A 24,540-nucleotide genomic window follows, 5' to 3' on the forward strand; every position below is an offset into this window, starting at 1 on the left:
GAGCTTATCTAAAGATTGCAAACACCTGCAAATCCATCGGCAGATCGAGGAGAAGAAGAACAGCAATTCTAGAAACAGAAAAACAACCACTTTCTGAAAGGTAGGACTGGCGGAGAAGTGAATCCAAAGCTACGGGAAGATAGACCCCGGGGGGAGGGGCCGGCTCCCGGCAAGCGGCGGAGCCACGGAGCACAAAATCAGGACTTTAAAAGTCTGTTCCGCTGAGGGACATCGCTCCGGAGGCTAAATCAGGGCGAAGCCCCACGGGGTCGGCATGACCTCAGGTCCTGCGGGGTCACAGAAGGATCGGGGGTGTCTGAGTGTCGCAGAGCTTGCGGATATTGGAAGGGGAAAGCCAGCTGCAGAGACAGAGCCGACAGTAAGCTCGCAGCTTGGAGTTGCCTTGAACCGGTCGCAAGCTCAGTGAGCTCGGAGCGCGGCCGGAGGTTGGGCAGACGCGAGTTACTGGGAGCTGTTCGCTGAGGGCGCACAGGGGAGCGGGGCCCCGGGCTCTCGGCTCCTCCGGGCCGGAGACCAGGAGGCCGCCATTTGTATTCCCGTCCTCCGGAACTCTACGGAAAGCGCTCAGGGAACAAAAGCTCCTGAAAGCAAAGCCGAACAGATGACTCAGCCCGGTCCCTGGTAAGGGCGGTGTAATTCCGCCTGGGGAAAAGACACTTGAGAATCACTACACCAGGCCCCTCCCCCAGAAGATAAACAAGAAATCCAGGCAAGACCAAGTTCACCTACCAAGGAGTGCAGTTTCAATACCAAGGAGAGAGCAGTAGAATTCCAGAGGAGGAGAAAACAAACCACAGAACTCATGGCTTTCTGCCTGTGATTTTTCAGTCTTGCAGTTAATTTAATTTTTTTCTTTTTCATTTTTTTTCTCTTCTTCTGCTAAAATTTTTTATAACTTTTACCCTTTTCTCTTTTAACGTTTTTTAACTAGATTATCTAATATATATATTTTTCTTTTTTATACTTTTGTTTATTCATTTTCTTTTTTTTTAATTCTTTTTTTTTTTCTTTCTTTCTTTTTGAACCATTTTTTATCCCCAAATCAGAAGAGATCCTAATCTCTTCAATCTTTTTTTTCTTAATTCTTTTTTAAATTCTTGATTGAATTTTTAATTCAATCTCTTTTTTTTTAATTCTTTTTTTTTCTTTCTTTCTTTTTGAACCTCTTTTTATCCCCAAATCAGAAGAGATCCCAATCAGAAGAGACTGGGAGATCCCAATCAGAAGTGATTGGGAGATCCCAATCAAAGGAGATCCCAATTAGAGGAGATCCCTCACCCAAATGTGAGGGGGGAGAAATCCCCCCTCACGATTTGGGATCGCTTCTGATTTGGTTAAAGCATATTTTCCTGGGATTGTTGCCACCCTTTAGTATTTTACTTGCCCATAATATACTCTTAGCTGGACAAAATGACAAGGCAGAAAAATTCACAACAAAAAAAAGAACAAGAGGCAGTACCGAAGGCTAGGGACCTAATCAATACAGACATTGGTAATATGTCAGATCTAGAGTTCAAAATGACAATTCTCAAGGTTATAGCCGGGCTTGAAAAAGGCATGGAAGATATTAGAGAAACCCTCTCCAGAGATATAAAAGCCCTTTCTGGAGAAATAAAAGAACTAAAATCTAACCAAGTTGAAATAAAAAAAGCTATTAATGAAGTTCAATGAAAAATGGAGGCTCTCACTGCTAGGATAAATGAGGCAGAAGAAAGAATTAGCGATATAGAAGACCAAATGACAGAGAATAAAGAAGCTGAGCAAAAGAGGGACAAACTGCTACTGGACCATGAGGGGAGAATTCGAGAGATAAGTGACACCATAAGAGGAAACAACATTAGAATAATTGGGATTCCAGAAGAAGAAGAAAGAGAGAGGGGAGCAGAAGGTATACTGGAGAGAATTATTGGGGAGAATTTCCCCAATATGGCAAATGGAACGAGTATCAAAATTCAGGAGGTTCAGAGAACGCCCCTCAAAATCAATAAGAATAGGCCCACACCCCGTCACCTAATAGTAAAATTTACAAGCCTTAGTGACAAAGAGAAAATCCTGAAAGCAGCCGGGGAAAAGAAGTCTGTAACATACAATGGTAAAAGTATTAGATTGGCAGCTGACTTATCCACAGAGACCTGGCAGGCCAGAAAGAGCTGGCATGACATTTTCAGAGCACTAAACGAGAAAAACACGCAGCCAAGAATACTATATCCAGCTAGGCTATCATTGAAAATAGAAGGAGAGATTAAAAGCTTCCAGGACAAACAAAAACTGAAAGAATTTGCAAACACCAAACCAGCTCTACAGGAAATACTGAAAGGGGTCCTCTAAGCAAAGAGAGAGCCTACAAGTGGTAGATCAGAAAGGAACAGAGACAATATACAGTAACAGTCACCTTACAGGCAATACAATGGCACTAAAATCATATCTCTCAATAGTTACCCTGAATGTTAATGGGCTAAATGCCCCAATCAAAAGACACAGGGTATCAGAATGGATAAAAAACAAAACCCATCTATATGTTGCCTCCAAGAAAATCATTTTAAACCCTAAGACACCTCCAGACTTAAAGTGAGGGGGTGGAAAAGAATTTACTATGCTAATGGACATCAGAAAAAAGCAGGAGTGGCAATCCTTATATCAGAGCAATTAGATTTTAAGCCAAAGACTATAATAAGAGATGAGGAAGGACACTATATCATACTCAAAGGGTCTGTCCAACAAGAAGATCTAACAATTTTAAATATCTATGCCCCCAACGTGGGCGCAGCAAACTATATAAACCAATTAATAACAAAATCAAAGAAACACATCAACAATAATACAATAATAGTAGCGGACTTTAACACTCCCCTCACTGAAATGGACAGATCATCCAAGCAAAAGATCAACAGGGAAATAAAGGCCTTAAATGATACACTGGATGAGATGGACATCACAGATATATTCAGAACATTTCATCCCAAAGCAACAGAATACACATTCTTCTCTAGTGCACATGGAACATTCTCCAGAATAGATCACATCCTCGGTCCTAAATCAGGACTCAACCGGTATCAAAAGATTGGGATCATTCCCTGCATATTTTCAGACCACAATGCTCTGAAGCTAGAACTCAACCACAAGAGGAAGTTTGGAAAGAACACAAATACATGGAGACTAAACAGCATCCTTCTAAAGAATGAATGGGTCAACCGGGAAATTAAAGAAGAATTGAAAAAAATCATGGAAACAAATGATAATGAAAATACAACGCTTCAAAATCTGTGGGACACAACAAAGGCAGCCCTGAGAGGAAAATATATAGCGGTACAAGCTTTTCTCAAGAAACAAGAAAGGTCTCAGGTACACAACCTAAACCTACACCTAAAGGAGCTGGAGAAAGAACAAGAAAGAAACCCTAAGCCCAGCAGGAGAAGAGAAATCATAAAGATCAGAGCAGAAATCAATGAAATAGAAACCAAAAAAAAAAAAAAAAAACAATAGAACAAATCAACCAAACTAGGAGCTGTTTCTTTGAAAGAATTAATAAAATTGATAAACCCTTAGCCAGACTTATCAAAAAGAAAAGAGAAAGGACCCAAATAAATAAAATCATGAATGAAAGAGGAGAGATCACAACTAACACCAAAGAAATACAAACTATTATAAGAACATACTATGAGCAACTCTACGCCAACAAATTTGACAATCTGGAAGAAATGGATGCATTCCTAGAAACATATAAACTACCAAAATTGAACCAGGAAGAAATAGAAAGCCTGAACAGACCCATAACCAGTAAGAAGATTGAAACAGTCATTTAAAATCTCCAAACAAACAAAAGCCCAGGGCCAGATGGCTTCCCGGGGGAATTCTACCAAACATTTAAAGAAGAACTAATTCCTATTCTCCTGAAACTGTTCCAAAAAATAGAAATGGAAGGAAAACTCCCAAACTCATTTTATGAGGCCAGCATCATGGTTTTGATCCCAAAACCAGGCAAGGATCCCATCAAAAAAGAGAGCTATAGACCAATATCCTTGATGAACACAGATGCAAAAATTCTCACCAAAATACTAGCCAATAGGATTCAACAGTACATTAAAAGGATTATTCACCACGACAAAGTGGGATTTATCCCAGGGCTGCAAGGTTGGTTCAACATCCGCAAATCAGTCAATGTGATACAACACATCAATAAAAGAAAGAACAAGAACCATATGATACTCTTAATAGATGCTGAAAAAGCATTTGACAAAGTACAGCATCCCTTCCTGATCAAAACCCTTCAAAGTGTAGGGATAGAGGGCACATACCTCAATATCATCAAAGCCATCTATGAAAAACCCACTGCAAATATCATTCTCAATGGAGAAAAACTGAAAGCTTTTCCACTAAGGTCAGGAACACGGCAGGGATGTCCATTATCACCACTGCTATTCAACATAGTACTAGAAGTCCTAGCCTCAGCAATCAGACAACAAAAGGAAATTAAAGGCATCCAAATCGGCAAAGAAGAAGTCAAATTATCACTCTTTGCAGATGATATGATACTCTATGTGGAAAACCCAAAAGACTCCACTCCAAAACTACTAGAACTTATACAGGAATTCAGTAAAGTGTCAGGATATAAGACCAATGCACAGAAATCAGTTGCACTTCTCTACACCAACAACAAGACAGAAGAAAGAGAAATTAAGGAGTCAATCCCATTTACAATTGCACCCCAGACCATAAGGTACCTAGGAATAAACCTAACCAAAGAGGCTAAGAATCTATACTCAGAAAACTATAAAGTACTCATGAAAGAAATTGAGGAAGACACAAAGAAATGGAAAAATGTTCCATGCTCCTGGATTGGAAGAATAAATATTGTGAAAATGTCTATGCTACCTAAAGCAATCTACACATTTAATGCAATTCCTATCAAAGTACCATCCATCTTTTTCAAAGAAATGGAACAAATAATTTTAAAATTTATATGGAACCAGAAAAGACCTCGAATAGCCAAAGAGATATTGAAAAACAAAGCCAAAGTTGGTGCCATCACAATTCCGGACTTCAAGGTTTATTACAAAGCTGTCATCATCAAGACAGTATGGTACTGGCACAAAAACAGACACATAGACCAATGGAACAGAATAGAGAGCCCAGAAATAGACCCTCAACTCTATGGTCAACTAATCTTCAACAAAGCAGGAAAGAATGTCCAATGGAAAAAAGACAGCCTCTTCAATAAATGGTGTTGGGAAAGTTGGACAGCCACGTGCAGAAAAATGAAATTGGACCATTTCCTTACACCACACACAAAAATAGATTCAAAATGGATTAAGGACCTCAATGTGAGAAAGGAATCCATCAAAATCCTTGAGGAGAACACAGGCAGCAACCTCTTCGACCTCAGCCGCAGCAACATCTTCCTAGGAACATCGCCAAAGGCAAGGGAAGCAAGGGCAAAAATGAACTTTTGGGATTTCATCAATATCAAAAGCTTTTGCACAGCAAAGGAAACAGTTAACAAAACCAAAAGACAACTGACAGAATGGGAGAAGATATTTGCAAACGACATATCTGATAAAGGACTAGTGTCCAAAATCTATAAAGAACTTAACAAACTCAACACCCAAAGAACAAATAATCCAATCAAGAAATGGGCAGAGGACATGAACAGACGTTTCTGCAAAGAAGACATCCAGATGGCCAAGAGACACATGAAAAAGTGCTCCATATCACTCGGCATCAGGGAAATACAAATCAAAACCACAATGAGATATCACCTCACACCAGTCAGAATGGCTAAAATCAACAAGTCAGGAAATGACAGATGCTGGCGAGGATGCTGAGAAAGGGGAACCCTCCTACACTGTTGGTGGAAATGCAAGCTGGTGCAACCACTCTGGAAAACAGCATGGAGTTTCCTCAAAATGTTGAAAATAGAACAGCCCTATGACCCAGCAATTGCACTACTGGGAATTTACCCTAAAGATACAAACGTAGTGATCCAAAGGGGCACGTGCACCCGAATGTTTATAGGAGCAATGTCCACAATAGCCAAACTATGGAAAGAACCTAGATGTCCATCAACAGATGAATGGATCAAGAAGGTGTAGTATATATACACAATGGAATACTATGCAGCCATCAAAAGAAACGAAATCTTGCCATTTCCGACAACATGGATGGAACTAGAGCGTATCATGCTTAGCGAAATAAGTTAAGCGGAGAAAGACAACTATCATATGATCTCCCTGATATGAGGGAGTGGTGATGCAACATGGGGGCTTAAGTGGGTATGAGAAGAATCCATGAAACAAGATGGGATAGGGAGGGAGACAAACCATAAATGACTCTTAATCTCACGAAACAAACTGTGGGTTGCTGGGTGGAGGGGTTTGGGAGAAGGGGGGTAGGGTTATGGACATTGGGGAGGGTATGTGCTTTTGGGTAAATTGGAAGGGGAGATGAACCATGAGAGACTATGGACTCTGAAAAACTGTCTGAGGGGTTTGAAGTGGTGGAGGGGTGGGAGGTTGGGGTACCAGGTGGTGGGTATTATAGAGGGCACAGCTTGCATGGAGCACTGGGTGTGGTGAAAAAATAATGAATACTGTTTTTCTGAAAATAAATAAATTGGAAAAAAAAAAGAAAGAAAGGAAAAAAAAAAAGCTTTGATCTCCACGAGGGAGTGCATTCACTGTCTGAGTCCAGGAAACAGTTGATCACCCAACACGCCTGCCCCGCCTTGTCCCGATAAGTGAGGGAGTTTCTTGGGACAGTGGGTTACTGTATGCTGTGGATACCATGGTTTGCGGAGATTGCATAACCTCTCTATGAACTGGCAAAATGAGGGCTCACTATGAGAGAGTGGACAGCTGAGGCAGAAGGAGCATTTCAGGAATTACAAACAGCCTTAATGAGTGCCCCAGCATTGTCCATACCAGATGGTACCAAGCACTTCCACATTGCCCGGGACACCAAAAGGGGACTGATCTGATTTCCAAAAGGAAACCACTTAGCAGATCAAGCCGCAAAGCAAGCAGCCTGAGAACTGTGCAAGAGCTGGTTCCACTCCCAGCTCTAGCCCTACCAGAAACACCGGACTATTCAGAGGAAGTTTTAAACTATTTACCAAAATGGGATAAATTAGACTATGAAGGAGAGTGGGCTAAGACTCAAAGAGGAAATTTAATTCTTCTTCGAAGACTAGGTAAGAAGATAGTAGACCAGATACATCAGGGTACTTATTTTGGGATACACAAACCCAAGGAACTTATAGGCAAGCAATTCCAGGTTTCTAAATTAGGGCATATGTTTCAGGATGTAGTTGATAGATGTGCTCAATGCCAGGCAGTTGAGGTGGGAGGAACTAGAATTGCAAGAGAGAGAAGAGAAAGAGGTAAGAAACCAGAAATTTATTGGGAAATTGATTTTATAGAAATGAAACCTCTAAAATATGGGCACAAGTATACATTAGTTTTTGTAGATACCTTTTCAGGCTGGGTAGAGGCTTTTTCCACCAAATGTGAGATGGCAGGTTTGGTACGCAAAAAAGGTACTAGAAGAAATAATTACTAGGTTTGGGCTGTCTCTCGTGATTGGGTCAGACAATGGCCCTGCATTTGTGAGCTCAGTGTCACAGACATTGGCCAAGGCCCTGGGCACAAATTAGAAACTACATTGTGTCTTTCGGCCCCAGAGTTCTGGGCAAGTAGAGAGAATGAACCGGACTCTTAAAGAGAACTAGACAAAGCTAATTCTGGAGACTAGTGGTGGGTGGGTGGATCTCCTTCCTTCCCCCTCCTCAGGGAATAACGTACACCCTATTTAAACAAGATGACCCCATTTGAAATAATGTTTGGGAGACAGCCCCCCCCCCCCACTGTCTCTGTCCTTGGCTACAAGAGGTTGCCCTAGCAGAAATTACTTATCAGTCTGTACTCCAGTCACTGAAGGAATTACAGTCTGTCTTTAAAAAAAGCCCATGCCGGAAAAAAAAAAAAAAAAAAAAAAAAGCCCATGCCGGGATCCGGACTGCCCACAATAAGATGGTGGAGACGGAGGTAGAAACACATCCTTTCCAACCCAAGGAATTGGATTGGATACGTCACTATCAAGTGGAGACCTTGGAGCCTCACTGAATGGGACAGTTTACTGTTATTCTAACCACCACCACAGCAATAAAAGTAGAAGGCATCAGGTCCTGGATCCACAAGGGTCAAGCGAGCTGAGGATGTATATGCCCCCCAGAGGTGGAAGCCTCAGCCAATGGACCCCGCTGACCATTGAATAAAGCTAAGACTCAAAAGACTATGAGTTTATTATTGCTCTTATTGTTACCTGTTTATGTAAAGGATAGGTAGGAAATTAGATGAAGCAGTAAATGGCTAACTCATCAGCCGACTGTGCACTAGTGTCTTTTGTACAAAAGAAAACTAGAGCGATCAAAATGTTAGACTTACATGCTCAATATAACCCCTTACAACCAGAGAACATAGAACTTGATGAAAAGTCAAGGATTTGACTAATCTCCAAAGAAAAGAGGTAATGTAAGGGCCTGGTTGGCCAGAGGGCGTCATTCTGTGTTCACGTATTGAACTTAGATTGACCCTATGCAGTAAACTTAGATTGACCCTGCCCCTCCCTGAGAAACTTAATTGCAGAGCCTAGATACAAGGGCGATTCATGCCACATGAAGACATCCAATCAGTGGGGCACGCATATATCTCCTAGGGTAAATTGAAATACAGTTGGGCACATGTGTGTTACTTAGCATTTTTTTCTTCTGTATGAGGCAGACATACCATGCATGTGCAGTATTCTCTGTGTACTGCTATATCATTGGCCACCTGTGTATAGCCTGGTAAACTACCTCTATGAAAGTTAGTCTGTAAGGCTCATAGGGGTCGCCTCTTTGCAAGAGACGGCCCTGACTGGTCAGTTTGATTCTCGATGCTTGGAACGAAATAAAGCTTTGCTTGACCTTCGTTTTTTATCAGTCCTGCTTCTTTGATTACGGACCCTAACACCCCAATTTGCAGGGATTCCAGGAAAGGACTGGGGAGAGATGCCTGAATAACAAGGATGGGTAGAGATGATGGATGTGAGCCATGACCAGTCTCACATGCTCTGTATGGGCCCCGCTCTCTAGGAGGAGGGCACTAGGTAGGGGCTCAGTCTTTGTCAGACAGAGAACTACTGGTCAAAGAAGCCTATAAATTGCGGTTCCCTTGAGGGCTGAACAGATTGATCCTCAAGTGGGGTTTCAGGACAGACTCACCAGGCACTTCTTCTTTCTATGGGGATGGAAGAATGCTGTGATGTGGCTGGAGAATTCACTTGACTTCATATGGAATTTCTTGCTGATGGGTCTCAATGTTAGTTTGTTACCAGGGAGATCTTAGAATGTGCTGGGGGCTAAGGGTCCATGCAGGATACTTGCACCTGGAGGGTTTGACACAGGTTGAAGGGCAGAGTTTCCTTCTAGGGACAGGAGATGTTCTGTTGTGTGGCTCAGGGAACATATGTTGTATCCTAAGTTGGTATTACAGAGCAGGCCTTTGAGGAAAGATGCCTGAAAACCTAATCTAGGGTTCCAATGACGTCCGAGGGTCATGTCAGGTTCAATCTTCTGACTCAGGACCATTGACTTGGGTGTCTGCCTCGATGGAGGTGATCAGGGGGTTTCAGACACACATTTGCATTTAGACTGGCCTCCAATATTGGGATGGGCTCAGGATCCTTGCAGGTTTCTTTTCAACTGGAGGGTTTGGGCATATGTAACACCCACAGTTTCCTTGGCAATGGCCAGCACAGCCCTCTGGTGTGGCTGCAGAGACCCCATCCTGGAGGGCATGTGAGCCATGGTTTTGGGAGAGAAGTCTGCAAATACGAACTCAGGTTAGGGTTAATGGCGAGGTGATTGCAGGCCCAATGCATAGACCTGGAGACCTGGAGGGCAGCTCATCGGGAGCTGTAATTAGGGTGCCTCAAAAGCTGTAGCACAGGCTTTTATATCTGGATTGTGTGTCCAGGATGGCCTCGGAATGAGATGTGGTCTCATGAGTTCATGGGAGACATTTCCCCTCTATGGAACCTGCTGGCTTCCTGTAATTTGGTGGCTTTTTCGTGGAAGGGAAGAGTGATGGTTTCTAACTTATGTGTGCCTCAGATTAGGGATTCCAGAGATGGGCTCTGGGTCTGGGCACCTGAAAAATCCCACCAAGGGTTAGGATTTGCATCCAGGGGTATGCTAGGCCTTCAAAGCCCGATCCTGGTGGAGCAACTGAGAGGGCTGGATTGAAAGCATCCTCAAGCTGAGGGTCACAATGCCTGTTTGTCCCCAGAGCGGCCCTCAGCAGTGGGCATGGTCTCATTGGCCATGAACCTGGTTCCCACTCTTAGGGTTGAAAACCCATCCCAAAAGAGTCATTTCCTGCCTTGGGGAAATAGGAGTTTTCTATTGTGCTTCAGGTTCCCCCATTGGCAGGGATTCCAGCAAAGGTCTGGGGACAGATGACTGAATACTAAGGATGGGTAGAGATGACGGACATGGGCCCTCTCTGGTCTCACATGCTGAATATGGGCCCAGCTCTCTGGGTGGCTGACAAGAGGTCGGGGCTCAGGCTCTTTCAGACACAGCAGTAGTGGCCAGTGTACCTATAAATTGGGGTTCCCTTGAGGGCCGAGCAGACAGATCCTCATGTGGGATTTTCTGGCAGTCTCACCAGGCACATCTTCTTTCTATGGGGAAGACAGGATGCGGCATTGTGGCTCCAGAATTCCTCATCAAGAGGGCATGAGGACGAGTATGGTGAGGATGGAATTGTAAACCCAAGCCACGATTATATTCAGTGCCAGGCGAAGACAGTTACAATGTGCAGAGTCTTATTTGTGATATCCGGGGCATGAGTAAGGGTGGATATCAGATGATTGCAAACACTGGAGTTTGTGTCTATGATGACCAACAAATGGAGTGGTGGCGTCAAGAGGCCCTGTAGGATTTCCCACGCTGAGGCTTGTGAGATGCTCCAAACAGAAAGGTTTCCTTCTACTAGACAGATGGACTCTGGTGGTTTGCTCCAGGGTCCCCCATGTGGAAAGTTTGGATAGCGGATCTTTCCCACATGCATGCCTGGAAAGCACCCCTCCATTGAGCATTGCAGCTGAGGAGCATGACAGGTTAATTCTGGTGGATGTGGGGAGAAGTACCAAGGCCTTGAGTTGACATTGAATGTTTTGCAGAAAGGCCACAATGATGGTTTGTAACCAGGGAGATATTCTAATGGGGGTGGTCGTGCCGTACAGGATTCTCCTACCCTGAGGGATTGACAGATCACCCCTCTATGCCCTGGGCTATTGGGATGGCCTCGGGGACTATGGAGGTTTCTCCTAATCTTTCAGATTGTGTCCAATGGAATGGGCAGAATTCCCCTGGAGAGGGCAGGCACAGTCCTGAGGTGTGGCTCCAGGGACCCCAGCCTGGAGGATGTGTGGGCTAGTACTGTGGGGACAGAAGTCTGAAAACCCAAACAGAGCTTAGGTTTGTGGACATATGTATGACAGGCCTGATCTATAGACCGTGAGGAGAATTTTTCGGGCTATGAACAAATAGCAAGTGTGAGGTGCTTACCCAGGATTTTGTCTCTGGATTCTGTGTCAATAGTGGCCATGGAATGTCGGCCTGGCCTCATGGGCCATTGACGAGTCTTCCTCTGTGGATTTGGCCAGATCCCAAGTGTTTGGGATCATTCGGTGGATGGGAGGAGTCCATTCAGTATTTTTTTACCTCAGGTGTCCCACCATAGAAGGTTTCCAGAGCAGAGCCCGGAGTGGTGGTGACTAGACATCTCAACCTCTGGTTAAGATTGGGGACTAGGGGCATGGCAAGCCCCATATGCATGGTCTTGGTCTTGCCCCTGAGATGTTTTCCTTGAGGACAGGGCTCACACTGAGGATCACAATGTGTGTTTGTGCCCATTGCGGCCCTCAAGCATGGGCGGGGCCTCATGGGCCACACTGGATTCTCCTACACTGAATTTTGGACAAAATGCCAACCACAAGGTTTCTTGCTTTGGGAAGGAAGAGTTCTGATTTCTGCATCACGTTCACCCCTGGTTAGTGAGTGGAGATAAGTTCTAGGTTCTGAAGCCTGAAAACCGAGTTAAGGCCATGGCGGGTCCGATGTGCTCAGTGTACGGCCAGCTGTCTGGGTGTCGGTCGGGAGTTCTGGGCTCAGGATGTGTCAGACAGGGCTTTAGTGCCCAGGCTAGACTGTATAATTGGGGTACAGTGAAGTGGCATGTAGGTTGATCCTCATTTGGTGTTTCTCCGTAGCCTCATAGGGCAACTTTTTTCTTCTGGAGGGCAAGCAAAGTGCTGCATTGAGCACATTGGGATTGTGTGATACTCCAAACTGCAAGGATTCCTTCTGTGGAACAGTCGAGACCTGTCGGATGGATCCAGGATGCCACATAAGGAAATTCTCCAGAGCAGGGTTCTAACGATGGATGCCTGGGCAGTCCAACTCGCATTCTAATTATCTCCTAGCGACAAGGCAGGTTCGATCTGCTGGCTCTGGGGGAGCAACCGAGGGGGTTGAATTGAACTGGACTTTCTTGAGGATCGGTCATAATGTGGGTTTGTGTCCATGGAGACCTTGGAATGGGGCAGTGGCGCCAGAGCCCTGAAAGAATCTCCTAACAGGAGTTTTTGAGACAATTCCAAAGGCAATTTTCCCATGTGGAGTTGAGATTTGTTCTGATTCGTTCCTCAGGAACCACAATAAGATGGTATTGGAAACCAGGCATCTGAGGAGAGATGCCTGGAAACCAAAGCAATGGATCTGATTAGGTCCTAGGGGCCTGTCTTCTTCAATCTTCTTCTCTTGGAACATCTGTCTATGGTTCTGAGTGGAGGACGTTGCTCAGCTAGTGTCAGATCGCCCTGTTTGTCCCAGGCGGCCGACACTATTGGGATGGTCTTGGGGTCTTTGGAGGTTTCTCCTAATCTGTAGGGTTGTGCCCAATGGGATGAACAGAATTTTCTTGGAGAGGGCAGGCACAGTCTTGAGGTGTGGCCTCAGCTGTCTTGGTTTCAGTAGGGACATCAGGCTCGGGCTGTGTTAGACAGGGCATTAGTGCCCAGGCTAGAGTGTATAATTGGGCTACAGTCAAGTGACATGCAGTTTGATCCTCATTTGGGGTTTCTGGTTCGCCCCCTAGGGCAATGTTTTTCTTCTGAAGGGCAGTCAGAGTGCTGCATTGTGGCTCTGAAATTCCCAAACTGGAGGGCTTGTGGGCCAGAATTGTGAGAACAGAAGTCTGAGAACACAAGTTAGGCTTAGGTTTCGGGGCAAAGGCACAGCAGGCACACTCTGCAGAGCTGAATCGAGATCTGGTGCATCTGAACTCAGGGCATGGATCAGTCGTCGGCTCAGGTTGGAGTTTCTGTACATGATGGCCTCTTCTTGAAGGGGGGTGGTTCTCAAGAGTCCATGTAGGTATTCCCACGATGGGAGTTGTGAGATGCTACAAACAGCAAGGATTCCTTCTGTAGGTCCCTCGAGAACTGTTGGATGATTTCTGGAGGTCCCATCCGGAATGACTCCAGAGCAGGATTCTAAGGATGGATGTGTGGTATGCCAGCCTCACATTCCAATTATTTCCTAGCTACAGGGCAGGTTCGATCTGCTGGCTCTGGGGGAACAACTGAAGGGGGTGAGTTGAAATGGAGACTCCTGAGGATGGGTCATATTGTGCGTTTGTGTCCATGGAGACCTTGGAATGGGGCGGTTGATATTGGGCCCTGAAGGATTTTCCCAACCAGAGGTTTTGACAGAGCTCCACAATTATGTTTCCAAAGTGAAGATGAGATTTGTTCTGATGGGTGCCTCTGGAAACCCCCATATGCTGGTACTGGAAACCAGTCCTCTGAGAAGAGATGCCTAGAAACAACCACAATGGATCTGATTAGGCCCTATGGGCCAGTCTGGTTCAATCTTCTTCTCTATGGACATCTGTCTTTGGGTCTGTGTGGAGCTAGCTGCTCAGCTGGTGTCAGATCCCCCCTGCTTGTCCCGGGCGGCCTACACTATTGGGATGGCCCCAGAGACTTTGGAGGTTTCTCCTAATTTGTTCGGTTGTGGCCAATGCAATAGGCAGAATTCCCTTGGAGAGGGCAGGAACAATCTTGAGGTGTGGCTCGAGGGGCCCCAGCCTGGAGGATGTGTGGGCCAGGGATGTGGGGACAGAAGTCTGAAAACAGCAATTCAGCTTAGGTTTGGGGACATAGGTATGGCAGGACCGATCTACAGATCTTGAGAACTCTTCGGGATATGAGCAAAGTGCGAGTGTGAGGTGCTTGCTCAGGTTTTTGTCTGATTTTGTGTCAACGATGGCTGTGGAATGTTGGGGTGGCACCACTCAGAACAAATTAAGAGAAACCTCCAATGTCCCCAAGGCTATCCTAAGAGTTTAGGCTGCCAGGGACAAACAGCGGCTATCTGCTACCAGCTAAGCAACTACCTCCACTCAGACCTGGAAACAGATGTCCCCGGAGAGAAGATTGAACCGGACAGGCCCCTAGGACCTCATCAGACCCATTGCTTTGGTTTCCAGCCATCTCGCTTTAGAGGCCTGGTTTCCAATAGCAGCATATGGGGCTTTACTGAGGCACCCATCAGAACAAATCTCATCTCCATATGGGAAACTTGCAAGTGGGAGCTGTGTCAAAAACTCTGCTTAGTAGAAACCTTCGGGAACCTGGTGCCACCGCCACATACCAAGGTCCCCAAGGACACAAACCCACATTATGACCCATGCAAAGGAGAGTCCATTTCATCTCAGCAACCTCGGTTGCACCCCCAGAGGCAGCAGATCGAACCTGCATTATCGCAAGGAGACAACTGGAATGCTAGGCGGGCAGCCCAGGCATCCATCCTTAGAACCCTGCTCTGGAGTCATCCATCTGTGATGTCCTGGAGCCACCAACAGGACTCAACAATGGCTGTGGAATGTTGGGGTGGCACCAATGGTCCCGCAGTAGGAATCCTTGTGGTTTGGAGAATCTCACAACTTCCATCGTGGGAAAACCTCCATGGTCTCCCGATCCCCGCCCCTTCATGAAGGGCCATCAGGGACAAAAATTCCAACCTGAGCAATCGTCTGATCCTCGCCCTGACTTCAGATGCACGAGATCTCGATTCAGCTCTGCAGAGTGTGCCTGCCGTGCCCTTGCCCCGAAACCTATGCCTACCTTGTGTTCTAACACTTCCGTCCTCACACTCTTGGTCCACAAGCCCTCAGGATGGCAATTCGGAGCCACAATGCAGCAATCTGCCTGCACTCCAGAAGTTAAACGTTGCCTTATAAGGCTAACCAGAAACACCAAATGAGGATCAACCTGAACGCAACTTTACTGTACCCAATTATACAGTCTACCCTGAGCACTAATGACCTGTCTGACAGAGCCTGAGTCCGGACCTCCCGACAGACATCCATAGAGCGGGCCACACACTCAGCACATAGGACCCGCCATAGCCTTAGTTCATCATCTCTTCCCAACCTCGTTTTTCAGGCTTCAGAACCTAGACCTTAACTCCAGTCAAGGCCCAGGGGTGAACGTGATGCAGAAATCCTCCTTCCCTGTGGCAAGAATCCTAGTGGTTGGCATGTTTTCCAACGTTTAGTGTAGGAGAAACCAGTATGGCCCATGAGGCCAGACCGATCCGTGAGAGCTGCATTGGACACAAACACGCATTGTAACCCTCAGTGTGAGTCGTGTCCTCAAGTAAGGCATGTCAGATGCTGGACCAAGAGCCCGCATATGGGCCTTGCCATGATCGAACCTGTTTTTTCGCCAGGAGACAATTGGAAAGCGACGTGGGCTTCCCAGGCATCCATCCTTAGAACTCTCCTGTGGCATAGTTCTGTATGGGATATCCTGGAGCCATCCAACAGGTATCAAATGTCCTGCAGAAGGAATCCTTGCGTTTTGGAGCATCTCACAACACCCATCATGGGAAAACCTCGATGGCTTTGTGATGCCCCCCGCCTTTATGAAGGGGAAATCATGGACAGGATCTCCAACCTGAGCCAATGTCAGATCCTTGCCCTGACTTAAGATGCACGAGATCTCGATTCAGCTCTGCAGAGGGTGCCTGCCTTGCCCTCGCCCTGAAACCTAAGTCTAGCTTGTGTTCTCAGACTTCCATCCTCACACTCCTGGCCCCCAAACCCTCACATTTGGCAATTCTGGACCCACAATGCAGCACTCTGCCTGCCCTCCTGAAGAAAAATGTTGCCCTATGGAGTTTCCCACACACCCCAAATGAGAATAGACCTACACGGCATTCTACTGTATCTAAATTTCATAGTCTAACCTGGGTACTAATACACTGTCTGAACAGCCTAAGCCAGGACCTCCTGACCAACACCCAAACAGCTGACCGCACACTGAGCACATCGGACCCACCATGGCCATAGGACGTCATCTCTTCCCACCATAGCTTTTCAGGCTTCAGAACATAGAACTTAACTCCAAACTCTGCCAAAGGGGTGAACGTGATGCAGAAATCAGAACACCTCCTTCGCCATGGCAAGAAACCTTGTGGTTGGCATGTTGTCCAACATTCAGTGTAGGAGAAATCAGCGTTCGCCATGAGGCCCCGCCCATGCTTGAGTGCTCGGAGGGCATAAACACGCATTGTGGCCCTCAGCGTGAGACCTGTCCTCTAGTAAGTCCTCTCAGTGGATGGACCATTAAACATCATATAGGCTTTCCATGTCCCTAGGCCCCAATTTTTAAGCAGATTTCTGGTTGTCCAGTCGCCCTTCCCCAGGGCTCTGCTCTGGAATCCCTCTTTTGGTGGGACACATGAGGTAAAAAAACAAACGAACTCCTCCCATCCCACAGAATGACCCCAAACTCTTGGGGTCGGGCCAATTCCACAGAGAGGAAGACTCGTCCATTGCCCATGAGGTCACCCGGACATTCCACGGCCATCGGTGACACAATATCCAGAGACAAAAGCCTGAGGAAGCGCCTCACACTTGCTCTTTGTTCATATCACGGTCTGTAGATCAGTCCTGCCATACCTACGACCCAAAACCTGCTGAGTTTGTGATTTCAGACAATTGTTCCCACAGCCCTGGCCCACAGACCCTAGAGGCTCAGGCCCCTGGAGCCAAACCTGAGGACTGTACCTGCCCTCTCCATGGGAATTCTGCTCATTCAATTGGTCACAATGGGATAAACCTCCAAAGTCCCCAAGGCCATCCCAATAGTGTAGGTCGCCCAGGACAAACAGGGGCAATGTGAGCCCATCTGAGCACCTACCTTCACTCATACTTGTAGACAGAAGTCCCCAGAGGTAAATTGGTACGGACAGGCCCCTAGACCCTAATTGGATCTATTGCTTTGGTTTCCAGGCATCTCTCCTCAGAGGCCTGGATTCCAATACCAGCATATGGCTGTTTCTTGAGGCACCCATCAGAAATAATCTCGTCTCCACATGGGAAACTTGTGCGTTGGAGCTGTATCAAAGCCTCTGGTTAGGAGATCCCTTCAGGGCCCCGGTGACACCACCTCATTCCAAGGTCTCCATGAACAAAAACCCACATTAGGACCCATGCACAGGAAAGTCCATTTCAACTCACCCCCCTCAGTTGCTCCCCCAGATACAGCAGATCTAACCTGTCTTGTCACTAGGAGACAATTGGAATGAGAGGCGGCTCCCCAGCCATCCATCAATCCTTAGAACCCTGCTCGGAATTGTTCTGTATGGGAAGTCCTGGAGCCAACCAACAGGTCTCAATGTTCACAGAAGAATCTTTGTGGTTCGGAGCATCTCACAACTCCCATCGTGGGAAAACCTCCATGACCTCATGACACCCCCTGTCCATGAAGGGGCCATCAGAGAAATAAACTCCAACCTGAGCAATCGTCTGATCATCGCCCTGACTTCAGATGCACGAGATTTCGATTCAGCTCTGCAGAGTGTGCCTGTCATGCCCTCGCCCAGAAACCTAAGACTAGCTTGTCTTCTCAGACTTCCATTCTCACTCTCCTGTCCCACACGCCCTCCAGTTTGGAAATTCCAGAACTACAAAGCAGCACTCTGACTGCCCTCCAGAATTAAAACATTGCCCTCTGGGGCTACCAAGAAACACCAAATGAGGGTCAACCTGCATGCTTCTTGACTGTACCCCAATTATACAGGCAGCCCTGGGCACTAATGCCCTTTTTCACATGGCCTGAGCATGGACCTCCCTACCCACACCCAGCCAGCTTGCCTCACACTGAGCACATTGGACCTGCCATCGCCTTAGGTCGTCATCTCTTTCCAACCTCGGTTTTCAGGCTTTAGAACCTATACCTTATCTCCAATCACTGCCCAGGGTTGAACATGATGCAGAAATCAGAACTCCTTCCCCATGGCAAAAAAAAACTTGTGGTTGGCATGATGTCCAACGTTCAGTGTAGTTGAAACCAGTGTGGCCCTTGAGGCCCTGCCCATGCTTGAAGGCCGCATTGGTCACAAACACGCCTTGTGACCCTCAGCATGAGCCCAGTCCTCAAATAAGGGATCTAAGGGGCTGGACCAAGAGACGGCATATTGGGCTTGCCATGCCTCTAGGCCCCAATTTTTAACTATAGTTCGGGTTGTCCATTCACCCCTCCCCAGTTCTCTGCTTTGAATCCCTCTTTTGGTGGGACACCTGAGATAACAAAACTGAAAGGACTCCTTGCACCCAGAGATTAACCCAAAACAATTGAGATTGGGCCAAATCCACAGAGAGGAAGACTCATCCATAGCCCATGACGCCTCCCTGACATTCCACGGCCATTGTTGACACAAAATCCAGAGACAAAAGCCTGAGGAGGCGCCTCACATTAGCTCTTTCTTCATACCCTGAAGTGTTCTCCTCACGGTCTGTAGATCGGGGCTGGCATATCTTTGTCCCCAAAGCTAAGCCAAGTTTGTGTTTTCAGACTTCTGTCCCCACATTCCTGGCCCATATACACCCTAAAGGCTGGGGCCCCTGTAGCTACACATCAGGTCTGTGCCTGCCCACTCCACGGGAATTTTTCCCATTCCATTGTCCACAATAGTACAAATTAGGAGAAACCTCCAAAGTCCCTGAGGCCATCCCAATATTGTAGGCCACACAGGACAAAAAAGGGCGGTCTGACACCTGCTGAGCATCTACCGATACTCATACTGTAGACGGATGTCCCCAGAGAAGAAGATTGAACCAGATAGACTCCTGGGCCCTAATCGGATCCACTGCTTTGGTTTCCAGGTATGACTCCTCAGAGGCCTTGTTTCCAATATCAACATATGGGGTTTTACTGAGGCACCAACCAGAACAAATCTCGTCTCCACATGGGGTATTTGTCCTTTGGAGATGTCTCAAAACCTCGAGTTAGGAGAATCCTTCAGGGACCGTGTGCCACCGCCACATTCCAAGTTCTGCATGGACACAAACCCACATTAGGACCCATCCGCAGGAGAGTCCACTTCAACACAGCCCCTTCGGTTGCTCCCCCAGAGCCAGCATATCAAACCTGTCTATTCGCTAGGAGACAATTGGAATGCGAGGTGGGCTGCCCAGGCATCCATCCTTAGATCCCTGCTCTGGCAACGTTCCGTATATGACATCCTGGAGCGATCCAACAGTTCACAATTTTCGATCAGAAGGAATCCTTGCGGTTTGTAGCATCTCACAACTCCCATCGTGGGTAAACCCTTAGGGGCTTGAGATGCTGCCCCCTTCATGAAGGGGCCATAATGGACAGAAACTCCAACCTGAGCCTAAGTCTGAACCTCCCCCTGACTTCAGATGCACAAATCCCTATTCAGATTTGCAGAGGGTGCCTGCTGTGCCCTCGCCTCGAAACTTACGCCTGACATGTGTTCTCAGACTTCTGTCCTCACACTCGTCGCCCACAAGTCTTCCAGTTTGGGAATTCCGGGAGCACAATGCAGCACTCTGCCTGCCCTCCCGAAGAAAAACATTGCCCTTGCGTCTACCCAGAAATGCCAAATGAGGATCAACCTGCATGGCACTCGACTGTACCCCAATTATTCAACCTACCCTGGGCACTAATGCCCTGTAGGACACAGCCTGAGCCTGAACCTCCCGACCAACAACCGGACAGCTGGTTGCACACTGAGCACACGGATCCAACATGGCCTTAGATCGTAATCTCTTCCCAACCTCGGTTTTCAGACTTCACAACCTAGACCTTATCTCCAATAACTTCCCAGGGGTGAATGAGATGCAGAAATCAGAACTACTGGTTCCCCATGGCAAGAATACATGTGGTTGGCATGTTGTCCAATGTTCAGTGTAGGAGAAACCAGCATGAACTATGAGTACCCGCCCATGCCTGAGTGCCACAAGGGCATAAACACACACTGTGATCCTCAGCGTGAGTTCTGTCCTCAAGGAAGGCCTCTCAGTGGCAGGACCATTAGAAGGCATCTTGGGCTTGCCATGCCCCTAGGCCCCAATTTTTAATCAGATTTCTTGTTGTCCAGTTGCCCCTCCCCAGGGCTCTGCTCTGTAATCCCTTTTTTGGTGAGACACCTGAGCTAAAAAAACTGAAAGGACTCCTCCCATCCCACAGATGGACCCAAAGCAATTGGGATTGGGCCAAAGCCACAGAGAGGGAAACTCGTCCATGGACCATGAGAACTCCCTGACATTCCATGACCATCGTTGACACAAAATTCAGAGACAAAATCCTGAGCAAGGCCCTCAAACTCGCCCTTTCTTCATATCCTAAAGAGTTCTCCTCACGGTCTATAGATCGGGCCTGCCATACATACGTCCAAACCTAAGCCGAGTTTGTGTTTTCAGACATCTGTCCCCACAGTCCTGGCCCACACACCCTCCAGGCTGGGGCCCCTGGAGCCACACATCAGGTCTGTGCCTGCCCACTCCATGGGAATTCTGCCCTTTCCATTGTCCATATTCGTACAAATAAGGAGAAACCTCCAACGTTCCCGAGGCCATCCCATTAGTGTAGGCTGTCCAGACAAACAGGGTTCATCTGACACCAGCGGAGCAACTACCTACACTTATACCATATACAGATATCTCCAGAGAAGAAGATTGCACCGGACAGGCCCCTAAACCCTTATAGGATCTATTGCTGTGGTTTCCAGGTATCTCTCCTCAGATGGCTGGTTTCCAATACCAGCATATGGGGGTTTCCTGAGGCACCAATCAGAACAAAACTTGTATCCACATGGGAAACTTGTCCTTTGGATCTGTCTCAAAATCTCCGGTCAGGAGAATCCTTCAGGTCCCCGCTTCCACTTCCCCATTCCAAGGTCTCCATGGACACAAACCTACATTAGGACCCATCAGCAGGTTATTTCATTTTAACTCAGCCCCCTTGGTTGCTTCCCCAGAGCCAGCAGATTGAACCTGTCTAGTGGCTAGGAGACAATTGAATGCAAGGAGGGCTGCCCAGCCATCCATCCTTAGAACCCTGTTCAGAATCGCTCCATATGGAATGTCCTGGAGCCAACCAACAGGTCTCAATTGTCCCGCAGAAGAATATTTGCGATTTGGAGCATTTCACAACTCCCAACGTGGGAAAACGTCCATGGCGTCGTGATCCCCCCCCATTCATTAAGGGGCCATCAGGGACAGAAACTCCAACCTGAGCGATCGTCTGATCATCACCCTGACTTCAGATGCACGAGATCTCGATTCAGCTCTGCAGAATGCGCCAGCCGTGCCCTCGCCCAGAAACTTAAGTCAAGCTTGTGTTCTCATACTTCCGTCCTCACACTCCTGGCCTACAAGCCCTCCAGTTTGACAATACCAGAACTACAATGTAGCACTCTGTCTGCCCTCCAGAAGAAAGATATTGCCCTCTGGGTCTACCCTGAAACCCAAATCAGGATCAACCTGCACGCCACTTGACTCTACCCCAATTATACAGGCTTCCCTGGGCACTAATGTCCTTTCTCACATGGCCTGAGCCTGGAAGTCTTGACCCACACCCAGCCAGCTGGCCTCACACTAGGCAAATCGGACCCACCATGGCCTTAGGACGTCATCTCTTCCCAACCTCGGTTTTCAGGCTTCAGAACCTAGACCTTATCTCCAGTCACTGCCCAGGGTTGAACATGATGCAGAAATCAGAACTCCTTCCCCATGGCAAGAAACCTTGTGGTTGGCATGATGTACAACGTTCAGTGTAGTTGAAACCACTGTGGCCCTTGAGGCCTCGCCCATGCTTGAGGGCCACGTTGGTCACAAACACACATTGTGACCCTCAGCATGAGCCCAGTCCTCAAGTAAGGCCTCTCACTGGCTGGACCAAGAGACGGCATATTGGGCTTGCCATGCCCTAGACCCCAATTTTTAACCGTAGTTCAGGTTGTCCATTTGCCCCTCCCCAGTGCTCTGCTTTGGAATCCCTCTTTTGGTGGAACACCTGAGATAACAAAATTGAAAGGACTTCTCCCATCCCACAGATTGACCCAACACAATTGAGATTGGGCCAGTTCCACAGAGAGGACGACTCGTCCATGGCCCATGAGGCCTCCCCAACATTCCACGGCAATCGTTGATACAAGATCCAGAGACAAAAGCCTGAGCAAGTGCCTCACACTTGCTCGTTCTTCATATCCCGAAGTGTTCTCCTCACGGTCTGTAGATCGTGCCTGCCATACCTACGTCCCCAAACCTAAGCTGAGTTTGTGTTTTCAGACTTCTGTCCCCACAGTCCTGGCCCATGCACGCTCCAGGCTGGGGCCCCTGCAGCCACACAACAGGACTTTGCCTGCCCACTCCACGGGAATTATGCCCATTCCATTGTCCACAATAGTACAAGTTAGGAGAAACCTCCAGAGCACCCGAGGCCATCCCAATAGTGTAGGCCTCCCGGGACAAACAAGGGCGGTCTGACACCAGCTGAGCATCTACTTCCACTCATACTGTAGATGGATATCCCTAGAGAAGATTGAACTGGACAGACCCCTAGGCCCTAATTGGATCCATTGATTTGGTTTCCAGGTATCTCTCCTCATAGGCCTGGTTTCCAATATCAAGATATGGGGGTTTCCTAGGCTTGGTTGCTTGAGTGTTGTGAGGGCACAAACACGCATTAGGACCCTCAGCGTGAAGCCTGTCCTCAAGTAAGGCCTTTCAGAGATTGGACCAAGAGTTGGCATATTGGACTTGCCATCCCCCTAGGCCCCAATCTGTAACCAGTGGTCAGGCTGTCCAGTCGCCCCTCACCAGGGCTCTGCTCCCGAATCCCTCTTTTGGTGGGACACCTCAGGTAACAAAACAGAAATGACTCATCCCATCCCAATATTGAACCAAAACCCTTGGGAATGGGCCAAAAACACAAAGAGGGACTCGTCCATGGACCAAGAGACCTCCCCGACATTCCACGGCCATCATTGACACAAAATCCAGAGACAAAATCCTGAGCAAGCACCTCACACTCGCCCTTTGTTTATATCCCGAAGAGTTCTCCCCATGGTCTGTAAATCAGGCCTGCCATACCTACGTCCCCAAACCTATGCCGAGTTTGGGTTTACAGACTTCTGTCCCCACAGAACTGACCCACTTACCTTCCACACTTGGGCCTTTTGAACCACACCTCAAAACTCTGCCTTCCCTCTCCAAAGGAATGCTGCTCATTCCATTGGCCACAACCTTGCAAATTAAGAGAAACTTCCAAAGTCACTGAGGCGATCCCAATAGTGTAGGCCGCCCAGGACCAATAGGGGCGATCTGACAACAGCTGAGCAACTACCTCAACTCAGACCCGTAGACAGATGTCCACACAGAAAAAGATTAAACCAGATAGGCCCCTAGGGATATCCCACTACTGTAAGCCGCCCTGGACAAACAGGGACATTCTGACACAAGGGGAGCAACTACATCCATGCAGACACACAGACAGATGTCCGCAGAGACAGAAGATTGAACTGGACAGGCCCATAGGCTTAATCTGAACTCTTGCTTTGGTTTCCCGGTGTTACACCTCAGAGGCCTGTGTTTGAAGAACAGCATATGGAGCTTCCTGAGGCACCAAACACAACTTCTCTCATCTCCACATGGGGAGGTTTCTTAATGTAGCTCTATCAAACCCTTCAGGTAGGTGAATGCTCTAGGGTCCCTAAAACACCAGCACATCATAAGGTCTCCATGGACACAAACTCTCATTACGACCCATCCTCAGGAGAGTCCATTTCAACTCAGCACCCGGGTAGCTCGCCCCAGAGCCAGCAGATCAAACATGTCTTGTCGCAAATAGCCAATGGGAATGCAAGGTATGCTGTATAGGCATCCATCCTTCAAACCCTGCTCTCCAGTCCTTCCATATGGGACGTCCTTTTAGCCATCCAAAAGGACTTGACTGTCCTGCAGATGGAAACATTGTGGTTTGGAGCAACTCACAAACTCAGTGTGGGATAATCGCCTTGGCCTCATGAAGCCCCCACTTCATGAAGGGGCCATCACAGACACAAACTCCAGCATTATCCAACATCTGATCATCACC

The sequence above is a fragment of the Neovison vison genome, chromosome 2 (assembly GCF_020171115.1).
Source record: "Neovison vison isolate M4711 chromosome 2, ASM_NN_V1, whole genome shotgun sequence".
Taxonomy (NCBI): Eukaryota; Metazoa; Chordata; class Mammalia; order Carnivora; family Mustelidae; genus Neogale; species Neogale vison.